We start from the raw sequence: 24,511 nt of genomic DNA, 5'->3' as shown, positions 1-24,511 counted from the left end.
GCCTGGGCAACAGAGTGAGACTCCATTTCAAAAATAAATAAATAAATAAATAAATAAATAAATAAATAAATAAATAAAGAGAGGGCCAAGCGCAGTGGCTCGTGCCTGTAATCCCAGCACCTTGGGAGGCCAAGGCAGGTGGATCACCTGAGGTCAGGAATTCGAGACCAGCCTGGCCAACATGGTGAAACCCCTTCTCTACTAAAAATAAAAAAATTAGCTGGGCATGGTGATACGTGTCCGTAATCCCAGCTACTCAGGAGGCTGAGGCAGGAGAATGGCTTGAACTCGGGAGGCGGAGGTTGCAGTGAGCCGAGATCGTGCCACTGCACTCCAGCCTGGGTTACAGAGTGAGACTCTGTCCTCCTCCCCACCAGCCACCCCCACCCCCCCCCCCCCACTGCAAAAAAAAAGAAAGAGAGGCCAGATGTGGTGGCTCATGCCTGTAATCCCAGCACTTTGGGAGATTGAGGTGAGAGGATCTAGCTTCAACCCAGAAGTTACCAGCCTGGGCAATCTAGTGAGACCCCATCCCTCCGAAAAAACTAAATATTAGCCGGGTGTAATGGCATGTACCAGTAGTAAACTCCTGGCAGGAGGACTGCTTAAGCCCAGGAGTTTAAGGTTGCAATGAGTTATGATGGCACTGCTGCACTCCAGCCTGGGTGACAGAGCTACAGAGAGAGAGAGAGACAGAACTGAGAACCAGAAGAGGCCAAAGCAAGTAGATGAAGGCAAGCGTCCCTTCAGACCACGCCTCCACCCACCCTTGACCCTGCGAGAGGGATTTAGACACAGTGGCAGCTGGGAAGCCAAGAACAGAACACATTAAGCCTTGCAACCTAATGCCAAGATTCCGCCTGAGAGACCCCATTTCCTGCCCTCTCTGCACATTCCTTCCATTCCTCCCAAGCACCTTCTCCCACTGCTATTTTCTTCTTTCTTCTAGAAAACAAGTCATGTGGCCAGAAGGATGTCAGGCACTTCTGCTTTCTCTTTTAGATTCCCGGGTTCTTATAAGGTTTTCCTGGCCTTCTCTCTGCCTGCAGAGCCCCTGGCACCGCAGAGGCCCCCAAAACACACAGGATGATAAAGCTCTAGAGAGACAGGATGGAAGCCTGGGTGCATGAGTGCGGGAAAGAGGGCACAGGGGCTACTAGATCTTTGCCCGGATGGCGGGGCGGGGCTGGGGGAGCAGAGCAGCAGCAACAGGCTGTGAAGTGATTTTGTTCTGTTCAGTTAGGAAGGAGGTGGGTGGAAATGACAGTTTGGAGCCGATCAGAACAGAGGAAACTGTTTCAGAAGCCGCCTCCCTTCTCCAGTTCTAACAGTGCCATCAAGCGGCTTGAGGAGCAGGCGCAGGGCAGTGCCTCCAGACAACCTGAGCTGACCCCTCAGCAGAGGAGCACGAGGCTGGGCAGAGGGGCAGCTCTCAGCACCCTGCCTGTGGCAAGGGCCAGTCTTCAGCCTCCCAGACAGATGACCAAACACCTTTCCCTAGAACGATCTGCAAGGAGGTGGGTAAGGTATCTCCCCAATTGTAGGAATAATGCACAAGCACCTTGATGGATACGGACAGTCAAGTTTATCAAGGTCCTGCGAGGCGCTTCACTGGAACACACTGGGACAAATGCCATCGTCCTTTAAAAGGCGCCAAAGCACATTTTCAACCCGAGACGTGGTCAGTCACCAGGGCAAGCCTGTCAATGCCATCAGGCCCTTGTTGATTGATGTTCAAAGGAGAGCAGAGGACAAAGAGGACAAAAGGGTGCTGGGCAAAACTAGCTGTGACCAGCACACCAGGGGGAAGGCTCATAGGATCCTCCAAGCTAAATTTATTGTTTCACCTACTTCACTCGCATTCCTTTTTGAATTCTGCAAATCAAAATCTATTCACCTAAGAAATACAAGGCTGGGCACGCTGGCTCACGCCTGTAATCCCAGCACTTTGAGAGGCCGAGGTGGGTGGATCATACGGTCAGGAATTCGAGACCAGCCTGGCCAATATGGTAAAACCCTGTCTCTACTAAAAATACAAAAATTAGCTGGGCTTGGTGGCGCATACCTGTAGTCCCAGCTATTCAGGAGGCTGAGGCAGGAGAATCACTTGAACCCAGGAGGCAGAGGTTGCAGTGAGCTGAGATCATGCCACTGCACTCCAGCCTGGGCAACAGAGCAAGACTCCATCTCAAATAAATAAATAAATATAAAAATTAGCCAGGGTAGTGGTGCACACCTGTAATCCCAGCTACTGGGGAGACTGAGGCAGGAGAATGGCTTGAACTTGGGAGGTGGAGGCTGCAGTGAGCTGAGATCATGCCACTGCACTCCAGCCTGGGTGACAGAGCGAGACTCTGCCTCAAAATAAATAAAGAAGGAAACAAAAGACTTTCTCAGCAGTTGTGTGTCTGGATAACCGCAAATGAGGAGGAGGTGGACAAGGAGGAGGGAGAACATTCTACAAGGAGCCCAGGACCCTAGAGTGGGTCCAAATGCTGACACTAAGTCACTGTGCACCTCTGAGGAGGTAGCCTCACTCTCTCAGCCTCATGTTTATCAGGTGTAAAAACAGAGGCTAGAACGAGATCCACAGTTTTCTTTTTTTTGAGACAGAGTCTCACTGTCTTCCAGGCTGGGGTGCAGTGGCGTAATCTCTCTCACTGCAACTTCTGCCTCCTGGGTTCAAGTGATTCTCCTGCCTCAGCCTCCCGAGTAGCTGGGACTACAGGCACACGCCGCCATTCCCGGCTAATTTTTGTATTTTTAGTAGAGACAGGTTTCACCATATTGGCCAGGCTGGTCCTGAACTCCTGACCTCAGATCCGCCCTCCTTGGCCTCCCAGAGTGCTGAGGTTACAGGCGTGAGCCACTGCATCTGGCCAGATCCATGGTTTTCTTTTTTGTTTTTTGTTTTTTGTATTTTTTTGAGATGGAGTCTCACTCTGTCACCAAGGCTGGAGTGCAGTGACATGGTCTTGGCTCACTGCAACCTCTGCCTCCTAGGTTCAAGCGGTTCTCCTGCCTCAGCCTCCAGAGTAGCTGGGATTACAGGCACCTGCCATCACATTTGGCTAATTTTTTGTATTTTTAGTAGATTCGGGGTTTCACCATGTTGGCCAGGCTGATCTCGAGCTCCTGACCTCAGGTGATCTACCCACCTCGGCCTCCCAAAGCACTGGGATTGCAGGCATGAGCCACCACGCTCAACCAGATCCATGGTTTTCAAAACCACAGCTCCTCAGACCCCAGGGGAGGGGAGGAGCTAACTGGATGGACTTTGGCCCCCATCTCAGTTTACCAGAACAATTCATTCATTCTTCTTTCATGTTTCGCGTTTAGGTTAAGACTTTATTTGAACAAAGTGTTCTGCAGTCTTGTGGGCACTTTTGGAGGGATCTGCCCTGCCCATGGCTCTCAGAAATGTCCCCCATGCCCACAGAGTTGACCTGAGGTCAGGAGTTCGAGACCAGCCTGAGCAACATAGTGAAACCCTGTCTCTACCAAAAAATACAAAAATTAGCCGGGCATGGTGGCCTGCGCCTGTAATCCCAGCTACATGGGAGGCTGAGGTGGGAGGATTGCTGGAGCCCGGGAGGTTGAGGTTGCAGTTAGCCTTGATCAGGTCACTGCACTTTAGAATGGGTGACAGTAAGACCCTGTCTCAAAAAAAAAAAAAAAAAAAAAAAAACTTAAATTAAAAGTAAAATGTTCAGTCAGGCGTGGTGGCTTACACCTGTAATCCCAGCATCTTGGGAGGCCGAGGCAGGCGGATCATGAGGTCAGGAGATTGAGACCATCCTGGCTAACACGGTGAAACCCCGTCTCTACTAAAAATACAAAAAATTAACCGGGCGTGGTGGCAGGCGCCTGTAGTCCCACTACTAGGGAGGCTGAGGCAGGAGAATGGCATGAACCCGGGAGGTGGAGCTTGCAGTGAGCCGAGATCGCGCCACTACACTCCAGCCTGGGCAACAGAGCAAGACTCTATCCCAAATAAATAAATAAATAAATAAATAAAATGTTCAATACAGCATATCATATAATGACTCAGTAAATTTTAATGTTTTTATCACTTCCATTGTTGATATATTCAAAAGTTGTTTGTAAATCATTCATGTTTTCCTGTTGCTATAAAATTAAATTTCAGAAATATCATGGACTACACCTACCAATAATACTATAAATTTTAATTTCAAAACTATTTTCTTATTCATATCTACTTGGACTATACCTACCAATAACATCTAATGCTTTTCTTTAAATTTATTTGTCCTAAAAACTTCCATCCAAGGACTTACATATTTGTAGATAGGCTAATTTACTCATTTGTCCACTTAATCTTTTTTTTAGATGCTCTGAGATTTACCAAAGAAATAGATGGCAAAAATCCCTTCACTACGCGTTTCCAGGGTAGAATTTAAAGAAATCATAATTTTAAGTGTATATTTCGTAAATTAGGTTTCTTAGATTTGAGGTCACCTGAGTTCCCACAGTAAGAGATCAAAGACTCACATATTACCAATATGAGAAAAGGCCTCCAAAATTTGCATTTGTCACACTTTGGGTCACAGCCCAGTCGTGGGACCTGAAATCAATTTAATAGATCAGAACCAGCATTTTAGATTTTTTTTTTCTTTTTTGAGACAGAGTCTTGCTCTGTCACCCAGGCTGGAGTGGCGCGATCTTGGTTCAATGCAACCTCCGACTCCTGGGTTCAAGCAATTCTCCTGCCTCAGTCTCCCGAGTAGCTGGGATCACAGGTGCCTACAACCACGCCCAGCTAATTTTTGTATTTTTGTAGAGACAGGGTTTTGCCATGTGGCCAGGCTGGTCTCGAACTCCTGACCTCAGGTGATCCACCCGCCTCGGCCTCCCAAAGTGCTGAGATTACAGGTGTGAGCCATCAGGCCTGGCCTAGAATTTTTTTTTTTAATTAGAATATGTCACATGCAGTAAAACTAAGTATTGTTTTGTACAAATGGATATCAACCCTGTAAATGTGTGTGCTGAGTGAAGATGTCAAACACCCCCTCGGCCAGGCGTGGTGGCTCACACCTAGAATCCCGACACTTTGGGAGGCTGAGGCAGGAGAATCGCTTGAGCCTAGGGATTTGAGACCAGCCTGGGCAACATAATGAGACCTCGTCTCTACAAAAAGAAATTTTTTAATTAGCCAGGCATGATATTGCGCACCTATAATCCCAGCTACTTGGGAGGCTGAGGTGGGAGGATCACTTGAGCCTGGGAGATTAAGGCTGCAGTGAGTGGTGATTGCCCCATTGCACTCCAGCCTAGGTGACTAAGAGAGACCCTATCTCAAAAAAAAATTGAAATTAAAATTTATAAACCACAAAAACTTACCTCTCACTGCGGGTCTCAGTCAACACAGCCTGCCAACGCTCTCACACAACCATTTGACCCGCCCCTTCTGTTCCTCAGTCTTCAACCCAACCTAACACACATGCAACCTCACCCCAGGACACCTGTGCATCATTGCACCTGCCCAGGATTTCATCAGCAGCCTGGACACTGGCAGAATGGTAGGAATGTTTAAGGCTGACCCAATCATGGCTTCCTCTCCTCAGAGTACTGCCTCTGCCAGGGGCCCTTCCTGCCACATTTGATTCCCAATACACATCCGTTTGGTTTTTGTTTTATTGGGTTTTGAGTTTGTTGGGGGGAGTGGGAGAGGGGTGCAGGTGGCTGGTAGACCAGTAGAGTTCAGGAAGCCGGCTGTTAAACCCCTGGTCACTTTTGGTCAAGCTAGTGCTGGGCTTGGAGCTGGAGGCTGGGGGCTGTTCAGCACTCACCATCCTTACAGACACAAGCGGTCAAGAGGGTCCTCACTCATCACCACCTTTAATCTCCAGTAGTCCACTGGCAATCTCTGTCAGCTCTGGCCATGTGTATGAAATAGCAGAGAATCTAGCTGATAAATGATTTTTTTGTCTGCATGATACAAAATAATCATTTTACCTAATCTTTTTTCTTCACTCACATGACTGAACCACAAGATTGCTTTTGGCATCGTGTAGAGTAGACCTTGCAACTCAGAGCATGGAGCAAGGAGCTGCAACGCCAGCCTCGCCTGGGAGGCTGTGAAAAGGCAGAATCCTGGGTCCAGTCTAGACCTAAGGATTCAGAATCTTCATTTTAGCAAGACTCCACAGGAAATTTACGCACACGTTAAAGTTTGAGGCGCAGTGGCATAGTTCTTATGCTGGCTGAAGTGCTGTTTTCATTAAGATTCATATCCAATTAGCTTTGGCCACAGGTGCTATTTTTGCAGGTACGCAGCGCTCTTGCAGGCCACTGGGACCTGCTGGGGTCTGGAGTGCCGCCTTCCGCTTCCATCATAGACCCAAGATTCAGAAATGCTAGCTCAGCTGAGTGAGGTGGCTCATGCCTGTAATCCCAGCACTTTGGGAGGCCAAGACAGGAGGATTGCCTGAGGCCAGGAGTTCAAGACCAGCCTGGTCACCATAGTGAGATCCCATCTCTACAAACAAACAAAAAAAATCAGCTGGGTGTGGTGGCGCATGCCTGTAGTCCTAGCTACTCGGGAGGCTGAGGCACGAGGATCACTTGAGCCCAGGAGTCTGAGGCTGCAGTGGAGCTGTGATGGCACCACTGAACCCCATCCTGGGCAACACAGTGAGACCCTGTCTCTAAAAATAAATAATGAATGAATGAAATGCTGGCTCACTAACAGCTGCTGGGCTTCGGCCACGTTTCCATCCCTCCGCAGTGAAATTGTCAGCGTGAGATCTGTCCTTTCCTGGCAAGCGCTGTCTTTCACTCTGGTTTTATTCTCTTCCTCCTACTTTTCTGGCGTTTAAATCTGCTTTGTTGTAGGACATGAGAGTGCCTGTGATTGTAGACATCATTTTGTTTGGTTTTGTTTATGTCTTCACTAGGCAAAATCACACTTGATTACCTATGTCTACCCTGTTGTTTTCAGTTTTCTAGCCTACGAATCCAAAAGTCTGAGAACAACTAGTAAAAATGAAACCGGCAGGGTGTCTTGCTGAAACCTGTGCGGCTAAAGCAGAATTGGAGTGTGGTGTGCCACCGAAGATTTGGGGTACAGCAGTGTTTGCGCCATCATTCAGAGTGCTGGAAACTAAAAGGGGCCCACTCTGTGAGAAAGCGGCACAGAAAGCGGCACAGCTGGAAGGCGGCACTCCAGACACCAGCAGGTCCCAGTGGCCTGCAAGAGCGCTGCGTACCTGCAAAAATAGCACCTGTGGGCAAAGCCAACTGGATATGAATCTTAATGAAAACAGCACTTCAGCCAGCATAAGAACTATAGGAAGACAGGCCAGGCACAGTGGCTCACACCTGTAATCCCAGCACTTTGGGAGGCTGAGGAGGGTGGATCACCTGAGGTCAGGAGTTCGAGACAAGCCTGGCCAACATGGTGAAACCCCGTCTCTACTAAAAATACAAAAATTAGCCAGGCATGGAGGCATGTGCCTGTAGTCCCAGCTACTCAAGAGGCTGAGTCAGGAGAATCGCTTGAACTCGGGAGGCAGAGGTTGCAGTGAGCTAAGATTGCACCCCTGCACTCCAGCCTGGGCAACAGAGTGAGACTCCGTCTCAAAAAAAAAAGCTGTAGGAAGACAGACCTCAGGGCTGGACACCCAAAACCCAAACACGTCAAGGTTTGTTTTCTCTGATATCGTCTCCTGAAAACTAAAGAACCTGTCACAAGCAAGCAGACCTATCTCCAAGCAGAAGAAACCATGCAATGTGGGAAAGAGGGGTGATTTTCCTCAGTAAACGGAGTGGCTGGAGTGAGTCTGTGGGAAGCACAGAACCACGGCCTGGTGCAGTGGGAATGGAGGAAGGCCAGGAAGGCAGCAGCCACTGGACCTGGTGCGGTCCACAGAGGAACAGGAGCAGCCTTCGTCCTCAGCCCACATCCCCAGGCCCTGTGCAGCTGCTCAGCTCCCCTGCAAGGCTCGAGGCCCCATCTCCAGCGTCCTGGGATTCTCAGCATTCCAAGCCTGGCACATAACAATGGCAGTGTTTGTAGCATTTCAGAACAAGCTTGGAAACTTTCAAATGTCAGAATGAGTGATGTGGAAAGCTTGTGGGAGACGCAGAGAGGCAGAAGCTGAGCTGGGAAAATGGCAAGGCAGGGAGGCGCCAGAGGGAGCGCTGCTTAACACGTCCGTGGGACTCCAAGGCTTTTAATAAAGGGATCCTCAGAAGCAGAAAAACATCTTGAGCTGTCAGAGAAGCAGTGATGTAGCAAAAATGTGAAGATTTACTGCGGTCCCGGCGGGGAGAGCTGGGGCACGTGTTACTGATTTTATCAAGGACCCACTGTCTGATTCGCCAGAGGATTTCGTGGAACAGGGAGCGCTGCTATCCCAGCAGGATCTGGGCATCGGAAGACACACGCAGCTCCTGTCTTGCTAAGAGGTGGAGGCCACCTGTAACCAGGAGGCTCCCACACTGAAGACCAGACGTCACTCGATTCCCACGGTCCACATGGCCCTTCCAGAGGAGACTGTGTTGCGCAATCGTCCACAATTTTGGAACGTCTAAGAGATGCCCACTCTGTGAGAAGCACTGGGCAGAGCTTAGGAATAAACATGGGAAGGCAGAAGTACAGCTCAAAGGCGGCATTCCAGATGCCACTTCATCCCAGGGGGAATGACAGTGATGCACCCCACAGCAGGAAACCAGGGCTCAGCACCCCCGACCTCCCTGACTGCAGTCTTCTCACCTGTGAATGACAGACTAGGGCTGGATAATGGTGACATCCCCCATAGATGGCAAGATTCTCAGAAAGAAGAATCCTGGGTCTCCCTCAACCCAGGTTAGGCCTCAGTGACTGGCATGGAGTCAGAGTCTGTCGAAGGAATGGGTGGGTGAGGCAGTGCAAGCCCCTCCTTAGGGCCAAGACTCAGGCTTGTCCCCAGGGTGGAGAGGTCTCTAGAGAGAGACGTGGCCAGGCGCAGTGGCTCACACCTGTAATCTCAGCACTTTGGGAGGCCGAGGCGGTGGATCACCTGAGGTCAGGAGTTCAAGATGAGCCTGATCAACATGGTGAAACCCGTCTCTACTAAAAATACAAAAATTAGCCGGGCACGGTGACACGTGCCTGTAAACCCAGCTACTCAGGAGGCTGAGGCAGGAGAATCGCTTAAATCCGAGAGGTGGAGGCTGCAGTGAGCTGAGATTGCGCCATTGCACTCCAGCCTGGTTGACAAGAGCAAGACTCTGTCTCAAAAAAAAAAAAGAGATGCAATACAGGCATGGTAGCTCACGCCTGTAATCCCAGCACCTCGGAGGTCAAGGCGGGAGGATTGTTTGAGGCCAGGAGTTCAAGACCAGCCCGGACAACATAGCAAGATCCCATCTCTACAAAAAATCTAAAAATTAGCCGGGCATGGTGGTGCATGCCTGTAGTCCCAGCTACTCGAGAGGCTGAGGTGGGAGGATCACTTGAGACCAGGTGTTGGAGGCTGCAACAATCTATGATGGCGCCCCTGCACTCCAGCCTGGGTAACAGAGAAAGACCCTATCTCAAAAGAGAGAGAGAGAGAGAGAAGCCATAAGCTCGCAAGGAACCCCCCTGCCTTCTCCCATCCACCACAACTGCCTGCTTGGGCAGCAGGAATGGGTATATGAGGACAGGGACTTGGAACCAGGCCAACCTCAGTCAGCTCCATGCTCACTTCTGCTGGGGTTTTTTTGTTTGGTTTTGTTTTTTTGAGACGGAGTCTCGCTCTGTCCCCCAGGCTGGAGTGCAGTGGTGTGATCTTGCAACCTCCGCCTCCCGGGTTCAAGCGATTCTCCTGCCTCAGCCTCCCGAGCAGCTGGGACTACAGGCGCGCGCCACCACGCCCGGCTAACTTTTGTATTTTTAGTAGAGATGGGGTTTCACTATGTTGACCAGGCTGGTCTTAAACTCCTGACTTCAAGTGATCCACCTGCCTTGGCCTCCCAAAGTGCTGGGATTACAGGCCTGAGCCACCGCCCCCGCCTCACTTCTCCTGTTAATGACCTCAACCCTCTGAGCCAATTGCCACATCCGTGTGAAACAAGAACACCACCTAGAAAGGTTTAGAAGCGTTAGAGGTGACTGCCCGGGCGCGGTGGCTCACGCCTGTAATCCTAGCACTTTGGGAGGCCGCGGCGGGCAGATTACCTGAGGTCGGGAGTTCAAGACCAGTCTGACCAACATGGAGAAACCCCATCTCTACTAAAAATACAAAATTAGCCGGGCATGGTGGCACATGCCTGTAATCCCAGCTACTCAGGAGGCTGAGGCAGGAGAATCACTTGAACCCGCGAGGTGGAGGTTGCAGTGAGCCGAGATTGTGCCACAGCACTCCAGCCTGGGCAACAAGAGTGAAACTCTGTCTCAAAAAAAAAAAAAAAGAAGAAGGGTTAGAGGTGACTTACGTAACAGCACTCAGCATCTAGCACACAGTAGGCTCGGAGTGATCATTACTACTGGCTTACAGTGGCTTCGCCAGCACAGTCAGCCTCATGGGAAGGAGCACCCAAGTCTCAGGGCCACTCCCTGAGCACGTGTGAACTCAGCGGGATCCTTGCTGACTGGAGTCCCATGGGGAAGCATGACGGGGAGCCGGGAAGCGCTGGTGGTCCGAACGGGGCGGGAGCCTGGACAACAGGGGTACGAGGACCCAAAGCCTTCCCCTTGTTTCCTCCTCATCAATTCTCAGCAGAGTGAGGGGTGAGGAGTTAGGCCCTAGGGAGCAGGAAACAAGCAGGGATCCGGCCGCACACCCACCTTCACCTTGATCCCCGGCGGGACGTCCCCACCCCTTCCCAGCAAGGCAGCCCTCAGGAGCTGCAGCCCAAGTGTCTCGCCTGGAGCTTCAAAGTGCAGAGCCTGATTTTTGAAGAACCACTGCCACACTCTGGCAAATGCAAGGAAGTCATTCTCGGTGCTGTGGCCTGGGGACCATCACGAACTGTCCTAGAGCGCAATCCGAATGCAAGCAGGGCAGAGGAGGCCCCAGCAGGCTGGATGCTGCTACAGGGAGTGATCGTCACCCCTGTGTGTCCAGAGCCCACTCCACGCCTGGAACGCAGTAAACACTGCATCGACAGTGGCCCTCCCCGCAGTCCCCCTTGCTCACCCCCTTAGCTCCTGAGCTCCCTATCATGCTTTCCACGTGGCCCTGCTCTCACCTGACTGTAATCTGCATTTATTCCCTGTCTCCAGCTGATCTGTGAGTTCCACAAAGGGGAGAATCCACCTGCTGGGCGGTCTTGCATCTGTGGCAATGCCTTGTGCATAAACAAACCTTCGCTAAATGTTTGTTGAGCGAACAGAAGAGCGAATGATGCACACGAATATGGAGGTCTAATATGTGCTTAGAGAATTAAACCGGTGATGATAGAGGTGAAAGTGAGGCGGGTAGGTCATCGCAGTGCCTGTGGTAGGCACTAGATGGCGCCCAAGCACACCAAGAAGGCGCTGAGAGGCGGGCCGAGCAGCATGAGTTTTTGGTATAGGGGTTTCCTGGAAGATTGGAGCAGTTTATCTATGAGGGCCCCTTGACTGAAAGTCTAAGATCTGGTACAAATAAGCCAGGATCAGCGGGACATGCTGTATTACAGTTCTCCAGGGAAACAAAACCAACAGGATGTGTGTAGAGAGAGGAAGAGATTCACGTTGAGGAATGGGCTCGTGATTGTGGAGGCTGGCAGGTCCTAAACCCAAGGCGTGGGCCAGCACAGTCCAGACCCAGGAGAGCGGAAGGTGCAGAGAAGTCCCAGGGCGTTCTGCCGGATAACTTCCCTCGCTTGGGAAGGCCAGTCTTTTTGTTCTACTTAGATCTTCAACTGATTGGATGAGCCCCACCGACATTAGAGAGGGCCTCTGCTTTACTCAGAGTTTACCAATATGTTTTGGGATTTTTTTAAATATAAAATGAGATCCTGCTATGTTGCTCAGGCTGGAGTGCAGTGGCACAATCATAGTTCAATGCAGCCTCAAACTCTTGGCCCCAAGCAATCCTCCCACTTCAGCCTCCCAAGTAGCTAGGATTACAGGTGTGCACCACCATGCCTGGCTGTAATGTTGATCTCATACAAAAACACCCTCCCAGTTGACACATAAAGTTAACTATCACACACACAGCTTGAGCTGTTGTTCCAGAGAAGCCGTGATCTTTTTTATTGTTTGTTTGTTTTTTGGAGATGGAGTCTCACTCTGTCGTCCAGGCGGCGCTCAGCTCACTGCATCCTCTGCCTCCTGGATTCAAGCAATTCTCCTGCCTCAGCCTCCCGAGTAGCTGGGACTACAGGCACACGCCACCGTGCCCAGCTAATTTTTTATATTTTAGTAGAGACGGGGTTTCACCCTGTTGTCTAGGCTGGTCTCGAACTCCTGAGCTCAGGCAACCTGCCCGCCTCGGCCTCCCAAAGTGCTGGGATTACAGGCGTGAGCCACCGTGCCCGGCAGCCGTGATCCTGCATGGAGACCAACATCCTCCGTCTCTCCCTCTTGCCTTCTCCCAAGAGCCCCATAATAAGTGCGAAGTGCTTATTATTAAGGAGCAGAGACCTGTTTCCTCCCAGAGAAATCCAAAGGTTCATGGATCAGAATGTTTTGGTTTTTTGTTTTTGTTTTTGTTTGAGACGGAGTCTCACTCTGTCGCCCAGGCTGGAGTGCAGTGGCGCGATCTTGGCTCACTGCAAGCTCCTCCTCCCAGGTTAGCGCCATTCTCCTGCCTCAGCCTCCCCAGTAGCTGGGACTACAGGGGCCCGCCACCACGCCCGGCTAATGTTTTCTTTGTTGTTGTTTTTTTTGTTTGTTTGTTTGTATTTTTAGTACAGATGGGGTTTCACCGTGTTAGCCAGGGTGGTCTCGATCTCCTGACCTCGTGATCCGCCCGCCTCGGCCTCCCAAAGTGCTGGGATTACAGGCGTGAGCCACCGCGCCCAGCCAGATCAGAATGTTTTTTCCACGTGTGGCCAGGCACGGTGGCTCACGCCTGTAATCTCAGCACTTTGGGAGGCGGAGGTGGGCAGATCACCTGAGGTCAGGAGTTCGAGACCACCCTGACCAACGTGGTGAAACTCATCTCTACTAAAAATACAAAAATTAGCTGGGTGTGGTAGTGGGCACCTGTAATCCTAGCTACTCGGGAGGCTGAGGCAGGAGAATCGCTTGAACCAGGGAGGCGGAAGCTGCAGTGAGCCGAGATCGCGCCTCTGCACTCCTCCAGCCTGGGAGACAGAGTGAGACTCCATCTCAAAAAATAAACAAAAAAGAATGTTTTCCCACACACGACCCCACAAGGCAATGCAGAGAATACTACCCAGGACATGGTTCTAGGTTCAACTTCTGAGGACACTCTCCCAACCTGTTTTATGGATGCTCTTTGTAGAATTTTTGTCAGTGTTTAAAAATTAGCTTAGCCCTAAAGGTCTATGAATTGATGGTAAGTAATTTAATTGGAGATGAGTATGTGAGGAGACAAAGGAAGAAATGTTACCCTCTCCACTGAGCACAGCTAATACCTCAGATAGGAAAGAGCTTTCAGCATATTCACTGATTGGAGTCGTGTTTACATTCCTGTTGTCAACTGGAAATATTTGCTTGTTTAAAGGAAGCTTCCTGAGTGTCATCTAATTGTTAAATCTCTGTTCTGAGGGAAAGTTCTAGGTGTAGACCCACACCGCACAGTTCGTAAGTGACCATGTGCTAAGGCAAGGCACAAACTCGCCTTAGCTGCTAAATTATTTTATTTCACCATAAAACTGCAAACAGTACTGCAAACAAATCTGCAAACAGTACTGCAAACAAATCTGCAAACAGTACTGCAAACAAATCTGCAAACAGTACTGCTATCAGCAAAATCATCCATTATTTTTCCATGTTAGTATTTTTTAAGCCACTATTCTCAGAAACAAAACAAAACAAAACCTTTATTTGTGTTTAGACATCATCAGTTAGCATCATAAAAACCTTTGATTAAAGCAAAATTAGGCCATTGGTAATAGACTCACAAAAATCATTGGGGAAAAAACCGCTTCATCCTTTGAGCTACTCTCTACTTTGCAATCCAATTTTTTAAATAAGGTTTCTAAATACACAACATGAGTAGTGACCTGCTGGTGTTTCTAGCTTGGAAGAAAGCCATGGAAGCCTGTCCCTTGGTCCACTTAGGAGAGAAGAGAGAGACAAGGCAGCCAAAAGAAAGTTCTCCAAAGTGGAGGTGCCCTTCTACAATGCTAGACAGCCCGAGCATACTCTTCACTCTTTTTGTTTGTTTTTGTTTTCGTTTTTGTTTGAGACACAGTCTCGCTCTTGACACCCAGGCTGGAGTGCAGTGATGCAATCTGGGCTCACTGCAACCTCCACTTCCCAAGTTCAAGCTATTCTCCTGCCTCAGCCTCTTGAGCAGCTGGGACTACAGGTGCCCGCCACCATGCCCAGCTAATTTATGTATTTTTAGTAGAGATGGGGGCTTCACCATGTTGGCCAGGCTGGTCTCGAACTCCTGACTTCAGGTGATCCACCCCCCTCAGCCTCTCAAAGTGCTGGGATTACAGTACAGGCATGAGCCACTGCGCCTGGTTGGTTTGTTTTTTTTCTTTCAGATTTTATGGCTTTATTTAAACACAAATAAAATGTACACATGGCTGCCCATTCATTTTCTTGGTGGGGCAGCCCAGCATTGGGATTGCTGACTCTGACGGCAGCTGGGCTCCTCTTCCTGAAACAGCTTTGCGGTTCTTGGTTCTTGGAGGAGGCACGGCGAGCGGTCCCTGCACAGTCAGACTCACTGCCCATCAGCAGCACTTCCAGTTTCTTGATGTAGTGGACCAGGAACTGGTCTAACTGGTGTCAGATGAAGTTTTTGATCCTCTTTTGGATGCTCTTGGGCTCCATGAGGGGTCTTAGGGAGCCATCATTCAGAGTAGGAGATAAATGTCACCTCCGTAGACAGAACCAAGGAAAGGGTTTATTTTGTTTTCTGGGGGTTTGTTGTTGTTTTTTGAGGCAGGATCCCATTTTGTTGCCCAGGTTATGCAATCATAGCTCACTGTAACCTCAAACTGGCGGGCTCAAGACATCCTCCTGCTCGTCTCTCCAGTAGCTGGGACTACAGGCACATGCCATCATGCCTGGCTAATCATTTTTTAAAAATTTTTTGGCCGGGCGCGGTGGCTCACGCCTGTAGAATCCCAACACTTTGGGAGGCCGAGGCTGGTGGATCACCTGAGGTCAGGAGTTCAAGGCCAGCCTGGCCAACATGGCGAAATCGCGTCTCTACTAAAAATACAAAAAGTTAGCCAGGCGTGGTGGCAGGCACCTGTAATCCCAGCTACTTGGGAGGCTGAGGCAGGAGAATTGCTGGAACCCAGGAAGCGGAGGTTGCAATGAGCCAAGATTGTGCCATTCCACTCCAGCCCGAGCGACAAGAGCAAGACTTCGTCTCAAAAAAAAAAAATTTTTTTTTTGTAGAGATGGGGGTCTCACTGTGTTGTCCAGGCTGGTCTTGAACTCCTGGTCCCAAGGGACCCTCCCACCTTAACTTCCCAAAGTACTGGGATCACAAGCGTGAGTCATCACACCTGGTCTATTTTTGTTGTTGTTGTTCAATAGACTTTTTATTTCTACCTCTGCCAATAGTTTTTGGGAGTTTTATTTTCTGTTTGTTTGTTTTTTAGAGGCAGAGTCTCAATATGTCCTGGGTAAATTCTTATGAGACCCTATTCCCCAATGAAAGACTGAAATAATTAAGGCTGCGCAATGGTCCTCACTTGGGAGAGGGACAGCCCACTTCAGCGAGACACAGCACCCCGCAGACTGTGCACCTATGGGATCAGAGCTCTCTGGTGACACTCAACAGAGATGGACCCAAACTCTAGGGAGGGAGGAAGGAGGAGGAAAGGAAGGAAGGGAGGGAGGTAAAGATGAAGGGAAGGAAAAAGAGAGGGAGAGGGGGAGGAAACGGGGAGAAAAGAGAAGGAATGACCTCTGGGACAGAGGAGTTGGCTTGGGTGGGTTGCAGGCACAGTGATTTTCCTCCCACCACTGGCTCCACGTGGAGTGGGGGCTGAATGGATGACTCTCCAAAATTAAATTGGGGTGCTATTCCCAAAGTCAGGGAGAAGGACTTCGGACAGGCAAGAAACATGTGCCCAGGGAAGCGCCCACCTGCAGGAGTGGGCAGGCAAGCTTGGTGGCGTGAACAATATTAGTGTCATTCTCCTTTCATTTTCCATCAGTTTGTGTTTTTGTTTTGTTTTTGTTTTCTTTTAAGACAGAGTCTTGCTCTGTCACCCAGGCTGGAGTGCAGTGGCGCAGTCCTAGCTCACTGCAGCCTGGAACTCCTGAGCCCGATTGATCCTCTGGTCTCAGCCTCCCAAATAGCTGGGACTACAGGTTCATGCCACCAAACCTGGCTAATTATTTTAATTGTTTAGAGAGATGAGGTCTCTCTATGTTGCCCAGGCTGATCTCAAACCCCTGGCCTCAAGCGATCCTCTCACCTTGGCCTCCTAAAATGCCGAGGTTACTGGCCAATATATACCCAGTTCTTAACATGATTTTAAACTTTGGTCTTGGGTCCAACTAAATCAGATGAGTGGCCAGGCCTGGCGGCTCCCACCTGTGCTCCCAACACTGTGGGAGGCCGAGGCAGGTGAATCACCTGAAGTCAGGAACCCGAGACCAGCCTGGCCAACATGTCGAAACCCCGTCTCTACTAAAAGTACAAAAATTAGGCAGGTGTGGTGGTGCATGCCTATAATCCCAGCTGCTCGGAAGGCTGAAGTGGAAGAATGGCTTGAACCCAGGAGGTGGAGGTTGCAGTGAGCCAAGATCACAACACTGTACTACAGCCTGGGAAACAGAGAGAGACTCCATCTTAAAAAAAAAAAAAAATCAGATGACCTCCTGTTTATTTAGAATGTAGATTTCTGGACTCACTCCCACAAGACTGTCTCAGTAATGCTGAGACCGAGCCCTAGAATCTGCATTTTTTTGGAGTCTTGCTCTGTCGCCCAGGCTGGAGTGCAGTGGTGTGATCTTGGCTCACTGCAGCCTCCCACTTCTGGGTTCAAGCAATTCTCCTGCCTCCGCCTCTCAAGTAGCTGGGATTACACAGGCATATACTATCATGCCCAGCTAATTTTTGTATTTTTAGTAGAGACAGAGTTTCACCATCTTGGCCAGGCTGGTCTCAAACTCCTGACTTCAGGTGATCTGCCCACCTCAGCCTCCCAAAATGCTGGGATTACAGGCATGAGCCACAGCGCCCAGCCCAGAATCTGCATTTTAACCAGCCTTCCCCAGGTTGCTGCCCACTGGCACACGTTCCTGTAGCAAAAAGGAGAGATACTCAATAGACTATAAAACTCCACATTAAAATACTAAAATCCGGACTACAAGAGTAACACCAAAGAGAGACTGGACAGATTCTACAGGAAGGTTTACAAATAATTTCCTTCCCACAGTCAAATTATTCTCCTCTCTGGCTTTTCCAGAAAAATGCTGGCAATTAAAAAGGTGTAAATAGGACAAAATCTAGGAAAGAAAATGTCCCAAACAGGAGTAAGGCCAAAAGGTCCCCTCTCCCTCCCACTTTTGGGGATTGACAATCCCCTGTAGCTACTTTGTAAACTTAAAAGTCTCGGAGTGGGTGAGAAGGGATCACCGGCTCAACATGTTCTTTTCCCCAAGCGGCCATAGCATCTGTCAGCAGGTCTCCCCGCCAGGCAAATAAGCGGCTTGCGGGCCGGCCCTGCACACCTGCAGCTGCTGGTTGCTCTGGCAACCGAGACCCAAGCCCAGGCCTGCAGCGGCCTTGGGCAGATGTGCTTCCTCTGGTTTTCAACGCAGGAAAAAGAATTGAGTGTGAAACACTCAGGATCTGTGAGAAACTATGTGATCTGGAAAGAAAAATCTCTGCAAACCTTTTTGATGCAAAAGACACTGTGAAATGGGCGTTAGTGAGAATTTCACGTTCCCACAGTGTGATGGGTGTTTTGCAGAGTCATGTGGCAATGTTGGGGTCAACAGCTGATCCAGTTCATTCCTTTCTCAGTTAAAGAGTCCAGGGAGGGCGGCTGACTTTGAAAGGGAAACAGGACTGAACCCTAGGTCTCTTGAGCCTTGTTTCTGGCAGATCCTCCACTGGCAATGATTTTTTTTTCTTTTTTTTCTTTCTTTTTTTTTTTTTTTGAGAGGGAGTTTTGCTCTTGTTGCCCAGTCTGGAGTGCAATGGTGCGATCTTGGCTATTGCAACCTCCGCCTCCCCGATTCAAGCGATTCTCCTGCCTCAGCCTCCCGAGTAGCTGGGATTACAGGCATGTGCCACCACACCCGGCTAATTTTTGTATTTTTAGTAGAAACGGGGTTTCGCCATATTGGTCAGGCTGGGCTCGAATTCCTGACCTCAGGTGATCCACCTGCCTCAGCTTCCCAAAGTGCTGAGATTACAAGCGTGAGCCACCACGCCCGGTCCTGGCAATGAATTTTGAACCTCCTTTAAGTTTAACCACCTCCCTCCAGGAGTATCTAATAGCGTGTTCTCACAGAGCTAGTCCAAACCCTGGAAGTTCTGATGGCTCCCCATCCAACTGTGAAGAGAGGTCAGCAGGCCACATATTGGCTCTAGACAGAGACATGGGATAAGGACTCATCTCAGTGACATGAGAAAAAAAGGGAATGAAGATTGTCTATGAAAGGAAAAAAATGAAAACTAAGAAATATTGAGAAGGAGGGCCTGGTGCGGTGGCTCATGCCTGTAATCCCGGCATTTTAGGAGGCTGAGGCGGGTGGATCACTTGAGGTCAGGAGTTCCAGACTAGCCTGACCAACAGGGTGAAACCCCGTCTCTACTAAAAAAAAAAAAAAACCCACAAAATTAGCTGGGCATGGTGGCGCATGCCTGAAATCCCAGCTAGTTGGGAGGCTGAGGCAGGAGAATCACTTGAACCCAGGTGGCGGAGGTTGCAGTGAGCCGAAATCATAACAAGAGGGAAACTGCAACTCAAAAAAGGGAAGGGAAGGGGAGGGGAGAGGAGGGGAGGGGAGGGGAGGGGAAGGGAGGGGAGAGGAGGGGAGGGGAGGCGGAGGGAGGGAAGGGGAGAGGGAGGGAGGGAGGGAGGGAAGGGAGGAAAGGGAGGAAAGGAAAGAAAATAAAGAAAGGAAAGAAAGATTGAGAAGGAAAGAATAAAGCAGAAGTAGAAAACAGCCCTGAGCCTTGGAGTCATAGGAAATTTTTTATCAGAAGTGTTGATTCTTCCTGTTTAATCCTGGTGCGTTAGCATTTTGTGAACAAGTCTTTCCCTTTTGCCTTGGCTACCAGGAAGCTCAGCGCTAAACTCTGGGTTAATTACAGCAGTTTTCCTTAGCCTCAGTTTTCTTCTCCCTGCATTACTGCAAATCCTTTCTGGAAGTAGGTAGGAAGGCAGCATTTGTGATTTTCTTGCTACCTGTCTATTCCCCCTGTTTTGACAGCTGGACACCAAATTCCCTCCAGGAAACTATCCTTCTCCTACTCTTAGCCCGTGTGCTTGGGACAGAGGGTTCCAACTCCATCTCAGGAGTGACGCATGTGAGACGGGTGTGAGTCAAGCAGTTCTGCCAGCTGCCTTGCCACAGTGCTTCAATTTTAGGCAGATCTATGAGCCAACTGGAGCCAAAGAGACGCAAAGAACAGTTTGTCAGGAATCACAGGATAGAAATTGTTGCCACTAGACTTGAAATTGGAAGGACATGAGTCTGAAGCTACCACAGCTGTATTGGGACCAGGAGGGAAGCATCTGCCCAAAACTACAGCCCAATCAAGAGGTGAGACCTGAAGGATGAAGAGAGAGAAAGAAACCAGATCCATGCTCATCACTGGGACCCCCAGGTCCAGCTGTACCTGAAGCCCACCCTGCTGTCAAACAACAAAGTCCCCTTCTGCTTCAGTTTGCCTGGGTCTATAAGCATGGACAAAACACCTTACTTTGCTTTCTCTTACTCTATGAAGGGTACGTGGTTATGGCCAAATATGTAAAAAATACAGGAAAGTATAAGTAAGAAAAATCCGGCCGGGCGCAGTGGTTCATGCCTGTAATCCCAGCACTTTGGGAGGCCAAGGCAGGCAGATCACAAGGTCAGGAATTCGAGACCAGCCTGGGCAATATGGTGAAACCCTGTCTCTACTAAAAATACAAAAATTGGCTGGGCGCTGTGGCTCATGCCTGTAATCCCAGCACTTTGGTAGGCTGAGATGGGCAGATCACCTGAGGTCAGGAGTTTGAGACCAGCCTGGCCAATATGGTGAAACCTCGTCTCTACTAAATACAAAAATTAGCCAGGCGTGGTGGCAGGCACCTGTAGTCCCAGCTACTGGGGAGGCTGAGGCAGGAGAATCACTTGAACCTGGGAGGCAGAGGTTGCAGTGAGCTGAGATCACGCCACTGCACTCCAGCCTGGGCGACAGGGTGAGACTCCATCTCAAAAAAAAAAAAAAAAATCCATCCATAACCCCATAACCTAGAGATAATGATCACAGTGAACTTATTGTTCCTAAAATTTACTTTGAAGACAGGAAAACCACCACTCATGAGCACCTTCGAGCATGTCAGTAACCCAAAACCAGATCCCTTCACAAGTTTCTCCGTTTAAGCCGCACGACAGGAGTTTGTAGCTCATTTCTGTTTAGCTGTAGAGAGTAGTTCTAGCAGGCTTTTGACTTAGATTTAAGGATTTTTTTTTTCTCCTCCCACATTCAAAAGCCATAAATCTGTACTCCAGGAAGCCAGAGGCATAGTATGAGGAGACACTCCCTATTCTGGGCTTGGCCCAGAATCAAACGCCTTTTTGCTAGAACAGCTGAGCTGGCTGAGGGAGCCGCCTGTCTCAGGGAAGCAGCTGGCATTTCAGGTGTGCCTTTTTTTTTTAATTATACTTTAAGTTCTAGGGTACATGTGCACAACGTGCAGGTTTGTTACATATGTATACATGTGCCGTGTTGGTGTGCTGCACCCATTAACTCGTCATTTACATTAGGTATATCTCCTATGCTATTCCTCCCCCCTCCCCCCACCCCAGGTGTGCCCTTTATCTTTCAGAAGCCACCGCAAGAGCCGCGTGGAGGCAGCACAGTTCTCACCAGGCTGTTGGTGATGCTTCCTTGCATGGAGCCTGGGAGTGACTGAGTCCACGTGAGCCGTAGGGACCTGACCTGCCAGCAGTCCCCGGGGGCTCCCACTGGGTGGGCAGCCATGGGTGGAGCAGGTTGCTTCCAATCAACAGCACTTTAAGGAGCTGCTGCAGGCCAGGCGGTGACTCACGCCTGTAATCCCAGCACTTACGGAAGCCCAGGCAGGCAGATCACTTGAGCTCAGGAGTTCGAGACCAGCCTGAGCAACATGGCAAAACCGCGTCTCTACAAAAAATACAAAAATTAGCCAGGCATGGTGGCATGTGCCTGTGATCCCAGCTACTCAGGAGGATGAGGCAGGAGGATCACTTGGGCCAGGGAGGTTAAGACTGCAGTGAGCCGAGATCACGCCAGAGCACTCCAGCCTGGGCAACGAGTGAGACTATCTCAAAAAAAAAAAAAGTCTCCTGCAAATGGTTTTCCACCAAAGCTCAGAGCGCACTTCCAGATACTTTTAAATTACTACGATATTCAAACATACAGAAAAGTAGAGTAGTATAACAAACACCCGTATATGCATCACCCAATTCCATAATTGTTAATGTATTGCCAGTTTCGCTTCATGTATTTTTTTTTTTTTAGGAAACAGCATGAAAATGTATTTCTTTCTGTCCTGAAGTTTTTTTGTTTTTTGTTTTTTGTTTTTGAGACAGAGTCTCGCTCTGGCACCCAGACGGGGCTGTAGTGGCAGGATCTCAGCTCACTGCAATCTCCACCTCCCAGGTTCAAGTGATTCTCCTGCCTCAGCCTCCCAAGTAGCTGGGATTACAGGCACCCGCCACCACGCCCGGCTAATTTTTGTATTTGTAGTAGAGATGGGGTTTCGCCCTGTTGGCCAGGCTGGTCTCGAACTCCTGACCTCAAGTGATCCACCCACCTCGGCCTCCCAAAATGCTGGGATTATAGGCATGAGCCACTGTGCCCAGCCTGTGCTGAATTATTTTAAAATAAATTGTAGACATTATGATATTTACCTCTAAAGTTAATTTTATATACAGTATCTGTATATTAAAAAATTATATACAATAAAATGGGTTTGTTTTTGTTTTTGTTTTTTTGAGACAGAGTCTCGCTGTTACCTAGGCTGGAGTGCAGTGGCACGATCTCAGCTCACTGCAGCCTCTGCCTCCTGGGTTCAAGTGATTCTCCTGCCTCAGCCTCCCGAGTAGCTGGGACTACAGTTGTGCGCCACCATGCCCAGCTAATTTTTGTATTTTTAGTAGAGACGGGGTTTCACCATGTTGGCCAGGATAGTCTTGATCTCTTGACCTCATGATCCACCCACCTTGGCCTCCCAAAGTGCTGGGATTACAGGCGTGAGCCACCGCGCCTGGCTAAAATGGTTATTTTAATACATAATCACAATTGAAGCATAATCATATAGAACCACAATGAAAAATAATACAATTAATGCGATTTTCAACATTGTCTAATACCCAGGCATATTCAAATTTCCCCAAATAGGCTGGGCACAGAGACTCCACGCCTGTAATCCCAGTACTTTGGGAACCAATCCCTGAATTCAGCACCGTAGAGGCCATTGGCTTCCTCGGGAAAAGCAGCCCCAGCGAATGGGTGGAACCCAAGTTGAATGAAGTTGGTCACGGGAGAATGGGAGAAGTGGAGACAGCGAGCATGGACAGTAGAGGCGTTTTGCTACCTAAGTGAAGAGAGAAATCAGTGCTGCCTGCAGGGGAGGTGGGGCCAAGAGGCTTTTTTTGAGATAAGAAAAATCCTACCATGTCTGTGTGCTAATGGAAATATCTAGTTATAGAGGTGAAATTGATGATGCGGAAGAGAGAGGAAGAATTGCTGGAGCAATATCCGCGATGGCCCAGATGGAATGGGACCCCAGGAGCTGGCTGGGAAGTGCGATCAGGTCATACAGGTCATCCATGGTAACAGGGAAAGGCAATGGCTATGGGCACAGATACAGTCCATGGTAGTTGTGGTTGGAGTTTGAACTCTTTTTTTTTTTTTTTTTTTTCTGTTGAGACAAGGTCTCACTCTGATGCCCAGGCTGGATTGCAGTGGTGAGATCATAGCTCACTGCAGACTCCTGGGATCAAAGCCATCTTCCCATCTCAGCGTCCCGAGTAGCTGGGACTACAGGTGCTCCCCACCTTGCTTAGCTAGTTTTTTTAATTTTTCATAGAGATGGGGTCTCCCTACGTTGCCCAGGCAGGTCTCAAACCCCTAAGCTCAAGCAATCCGCCCGCCTCTGCCTCCCAAAGTGCTGGGATTACAGGCTTGAGCCCAGGAGCCCAGCCTGAACTCCCCTTATAAAAAGATATTCTAGGGCGGGTGCGGTGGCTCACGCCTGTAATCCCAGCACTTTGGGAGCCCGAGGCGGGCGGATCATGAGGTCAGGAGATCTAGACCATCCTGGCTAACACGGTGAAACCCCATCTCTACTAAAAATACAAAAAATCAGCCGGGCGTGGTGGCGGGCGCCTGTAGTCCCAGCTACTGGGGAGGCTGAGGCAGGAGAATGGCGGGAACCCGGGAGGCGGAGCTTGCAGTGAGCCGAGATCGCGCCACTGCACTCCAGCCTGGGCGACAGAGCGGGATTCCGTCTCAAAAAAAGGAAAAAAAAAAAAAAAAGGAGATATTCTCATGCCCTTTGGAAATGAGGCACCTAAGCCTCAGAGAAGTTAAGTGCCCCAGTACGCTGCACATTTAGAACTCAAACCCAAGCCCCTGCTTCTAAAAACCGTGTTCGTTCCGCCACCCCACAGCTGCCCCTCTATTTTTGTAAGGTGATTCTACAGAACTGGGAAGGTAAGGAGTTGAAGAAACCCTCTGCCACATTTTATTCTTTGCCTTTCATAGAAAAAGATCATACTTACGTTGCTTTGACTCACTCTGAAGATTAACCTGGAATTGCGTCTCTTCTTGGACAAGTCAGAAGTCCTTTGAACTATCCTTTTCAATTATCTTCTCCCGTCTGGTAGTTTCCCATCTAGAATTTTAATTCACGAAGACTGGAAACAGGACTTCACAAAATGTCATCCTGGCACATTTTCCAGGAGGAACGGTTTTATTTATAAACAAATAATCGGAGCATTTTCATTTCGCTATGATGATCGCTGTAACTGGCAGAATCACAGTTGCGCTGGGGCTCGAGGCTCCCGGAGGCCGGGGGGTAGGCACGGCGCGGACGCCCCCTAGGATCGCCGCCAGAGGGCGCCAGCGCGCTCCTTCGCACCTGCTGCTGCCCTGATGAAAACGCTCACAGCGCACGCGGTACAGACGGAGCAAATCCTATGAACTTCTCCAGCCCAGTTTAGAACAAGGGAAAGGGGAGCGCGCGGTACCGGCTGTCCACTCCGCGGTCCTCC

General features: G+C 49.5%; 1 long non-coding RNA gene across 1 annotated transcript in view; it reads right to left on the bottom strand.

The window, feature by feature from the left end:
• Window positions 1–24,294, bottom strand: part of LOC134809907 (uncharacterized) — a 44,653-nt gene extending 20,359 nt beyond the window's left edge. The window contains exon 1 of the long non-coding RNA XR_010156673.1: window positions 24,020–24,294. This is a non-coding gene — a long non-coding RNA (uncharacterized LOC134809907). The remainder of the gene's footprint in view (window positions 1–24,019) is intronic.
• Window positions 24,295–24,511: the final 217 nt, after the last annotated feature.

Source organism: Pan troglodytes, chromosome 1 (assembly GCF_028858775.2).
Source record: "Pan troglodytes isolate AG18354 chromosome 1, NHGRI_mPanTro3-v2.0_pri, whole genome shotgun sequence".
NCBI classification, from domain to species: Eukaryota; Metazoa; Chordata; class Mammalia; order Primates; family Hominidae; genus Pan; species Pan troglodytes.
This window is presented reverse-complemented; position numbering and strand designations above follow the sequence as displayed.